This window comes from Mastigoproctus giganteus, chromosome 4 (genome assembly GCF_048544385.1).
Source record: "Mastigoproctus giganteus isolate SK-2022 chromosome 4, ASM4854438v1, whole genome shotgun sequence".
NCBI classification, from domain to species: Eukaryota; Metazoa; Arthropoda; class Arachnida; order Uropygi; family Thelyphonidae; genus Mastigoproctus; species Mastigoproctus giganteus.
In genome coordinates this window covers 10237601-10242082 of record NC_143578.1, presented here as the reverse complement: position 1 = coordinate 10242082, position 4482 = coordinate 10237601, and positions in this window count along the sequence as shown.

The following is a 4482-nucleotide window of genomic DNA, read 5'->3' as shown; positions in this document are numbered from 1 at the left end:
ATAAAAGCACTTGATTTTAAGGTTTATATGTGATTATCACTATCTAATAAAACCATACAAATAAAGCTATTGGTGCATTATTAACAAAAGGCAATTAAGGCTATGAAGCGTAATTGTGCCTGTAAATTGCATGTATTCTGTGGTTTTTCTGTTTAGTGGAACCTAGGTTTCCGGGAGGAAAAGCTATGCTGCCCTTGCCTGAGACCGACTGACACAGCCAAGTTGGTAAAAAAGGGCTCATAAAAATTCTTTCATTATTGCGGGATTCGAACTCAGGTCTTTTCCACTCGGTGTGAGGAGGAAGGTGATTATACCAACTGTGCTACGCACAAGGGCACCATGTTTGTGATCCGGAACTGGATCGGTAACCTGAGCCTATGGTAAGCTCATTTAGCCAATACGCAGATAAATACAGTGATTTCATGAAGGAGAGGGCTGCTGAGACCCATATTTACGCTGCATGCAATATTTTTTTATTTATTTTATTAAGTGGTCCCAACCAACGTTTGGCAACAGCGCCAAACAATAATACAGTTTACATTTTCGTACACAGATATTAAGATACAATTTAGAATATCATACAAAATGCAGAGTGAGATTGAATGTCTTACAAAATGGACATCCTGGATTGATACACCTTACAATTAAGAATATCATATAAAATGCAAAGAGTACATTGTTCCAGATCAAGCTCCCGCCAGTTATAGAACGAAGTTACATCTCATCCTACTCTTGCTCTGTTATCTTCTTTGAAAATTTTGTTATACAAATTCTTTAAATGGCACGAAATCTTCCTTTGTTTTAATCATTTGAACTTCAGAACCTCTACTGATATTATTGTTCATATTTAGAGCACTACATTTCAATTCAATCCATAAGTCCACATACTGTTCATAATCGTATAAAAGATGCTTCTTTGTTTCCACCTCTTCTCAAACGCATTTTGTTCTCTGAATTGCTCCAAACTTAATCAACTTTCAAAGAACGATCCATGACTAGTCACGAGAAATAAACTATACAATTATGAGAGCATCCTTGGACTCAGGGGAGGTTCCCACGGACTGGAGATGTGCAAATGTATCCACAATTCACAAAGGGGGATCGAAGGGTGACACGAGTAATTACAGACCAATTAGTTTAACTTCTGTTCCGGGTAAAATAATGGAGTCGCTGGTTAAAGATGCATTAAAGATGCATCTAGACAAGACTGCAGCAATAATTCAGACACAGCATGGGTTTGTTAAGGGAAAGTCTTGTCTGACAAATTTGATAGGATATTATGATGTGGTTACAAAGGAACTGGATGCAAAAAACAATTTTGATATCATATATTTGGATTTCAGGAAAGCTTTTGACACTGTTGCGCATGGAAGACTATTGTACAAATTGGAGCAGAATGGTATTAAGGGTAAGTTGCTACAATGGATAAAAGGATGGTTAAGTGCGAGAAGACAGAGGGTGGTAATCAATGGGTGCTGCTCTTCTTGGACTAATGTTATTAGTGGAGTCCCACAGGGTTCGGTGTTAGGTCCACTGTTGTTTTGTATATTTATCAATGATATTGATGAAGGTATATCAGGCTTAATGTTGAAGTTTGCAGATGATACAAAGGTTGGCAGGGTTGTTAATGACAGTAATGGCAGTGTGCTACTGCAACAGCATCTAGATAATTTATTATTATTATTATTATTATTATTATTATTATTAGCCACATGGTACAAGGAAGCCTGAGGCTTATGCTGCACCAGCCAAAAAAAAAGAAATTTCCCGAGTTACCCTGAGAGAGAGACAGAGATAGAAGTAGAAAGGAACCACCAAGAAAGAGAAGAATGATGATATCCAGTTCAGGACCCTGGGTTTGCCAAGCCCATACTCACCAGATGTAAGCCCCCGGGGTTAAATTGGGCAGATCGGCTAAGAAGTGGCAACTGAAGTTTAACCTTGACAAATGCAAAGTACTGCATATGGGTAGAAATAACCCCAGAGAAACGTACCAACTGTGTGGTACTACACTTAAGGTGGTAGAAATGAAAAAGACTGCTTGGATCCATTTAAAACTTCTGTTCTTTTTATTTTTACGTTGTAAGAACATCGCAAAAACGCATCCGGGCTCCTGGGCACATTACAACCGCTGTTTCCTCCCCACCCCCGGACCTGTCCTGGATAATCACTCTCCTTAACAGGGAAACTTTCCGTTTAACTACTCCCTGATATGTTTGAGCAAAACTTATCTTTGGAAAATTACGTCCAAAACAAATAAATTCATGCGTAAAAAATTTATTAATTTGTGTTATTATGGTATACCAATCTAAGTAAAAAATTGTAAACAGATGAATGCAAATATAGCTGTAAACGTAAAAAGATTAATGTAAACAGGATATAAGTTTAAAAAAAAAAAATTTTAATTTAAATCGGGAATTGTGCAATATTCTTCTCAATCGATTTCGAATTTCATACTCCGTTGCAAAATGTTGCAAAACCTCAAATATATCGATTTGAACAATGGCTTCCCTGGCTTACTTCTGGAATAAATAAATAAATAATAATAATAAACCTTCCCGAAAGTCACGCAAGCGAATCTACATTTCCAAAGGTGGCAGTGACAGCTGAGGAAGATAGTGGCACCATCTGGTGTTGCTACTAAAAACTAACACTATCACTGGGCTATGCCGAAGCCTTTATTATTATTATTATTATTATTGTAGCTGTTATAATATTTCTCCCTGATTGGGGATTCCACCTCGTTATGGGTATTGCTACCAAGTACACAGGGTGGTTGTTGTTAGGTGTAGAGTTACTGTTGGTGGAGGAATTCTTTGACTATCCTACAGGTGTTCAGGATTGCGACTTTCTGGAGTTTGTCTATCTTCCTTATGGCCTGTTGCTGCTGTGTGTCCCTGAAAATAATCCTGCAGGTTAGCAATCGCTGTTTTCTGTTGCTCAACGAGGTCTATCAGGCCCCAGGCGCCTGCGTAGCCAGGTGGGCAGGAGCAGCAGTGAGTAGCACACGCTTCTTGATTGGACCGGGGTTCGAGCCCGTGACTACCAAATACGGAGGATGCAGAAAGTTCAGGGAATGACCACCGCATATCCCCGGAGCAATATGGCCTTCGTTGCTAATGCTCCTAAAATCCAAATAACAAACAAACAACTATCAGGCCCCTTCCTCCTTCTTTCCGGGCAATTGTCAGTCTCTCCAACCAACTACCCGCTGGGCGGTGTTGGCGGCCCTTGGTCATCATTGTCCTCGTCTTTCTCATGATATCCTCCAGCTCGGTGTTAGTCCAATCTATGACCCCGAAGGTGTATGTTAGCACTGGGACTGCATAGGTGTTTATTGGTTTAACTGTATTCCCTCCGTTCAGCAGTCTGAGTCTCTGATTGTACTTTTCGGTCAGGCAGACCTTGATTTCCTTGTGCTGTAATTTCTGAGCCTGCATCATCCCCAAGTATTCGCAGGTCACGCCCTCTGCCATGGTTTCGACCTCTTTACCAGTCTGCAGCTGGTAGTTTCGGTTGACTAATTTTCCCTGGTGCAGTGCGTGGATCTTGCATTTGTCTAGACCAAATTCCATCCTAATATCATTGCTGAATTCTTCTGTGATCCTGAATAGTTAGCATTAGCATTAGTAGAGGCATATGATGCAAGAAAGCAAGCTTATGCAGCATCAGCTAAAAAAAAAAAAAAAAAAAAAAAAAAAACTTCCCATTTCATCCATCCATTCGTTCCAAATGCCTGTCCAGCTCAGCCTTAAATTTATTTAGGCTATTAGCTTCCGCAACAAAAGAGAGAAGTGTCTGTTCCACCAATCAACTACCCGCTGGCTAAAGGCAAACTTCCGCACACTTGTCTTTCCTCAATTTGAATTTATGCCTTCTCAAATAATTATTCTGAGCAAGAAGAAGAATTCCATCAGCATTGAGCATGCTCAAACCATTCAAGACTTTATACACCTCAATCATATGCAATTTACTTGCATAATGTACTGCGCAATATGGGCTAAGTTGCTGAATGCGCCTAAAATCATACAACCAAGCGACAAATTCCATTCATCTCAATATATTCCAGGGGATTGATATAAAATACACAACGAATAATTGCAATAAAAATGCTTAATGGTTAATGAAAATTAATGTGAAGTTTAATCAGGAAAATAATGTTTATTAGAGCCCTTACTGTTATTGTACAAAATATTCAATTTAATGATAAAGACCAATGTCTGCCTTCATGTTCTTCGTGATTTGAGATACACTCATTAGCCAAAAAATTAGAACCCTCTATTCAGTACTTAGTAGGGCCATCTTCTGCTCGAATTACAGACCATACACTTCGTGGCATGGATTCCACGAGATGTCTGAGCGAATCTAGCTCCAGATTTGACCGTCCTTCCATCAGAATATGTCAGCTGCTGTATTGTATTCGGTACAGAACGACGAAGTCGAACAGCCCTTTCCAGTATAACTTAGCCATTCTGAATTGGA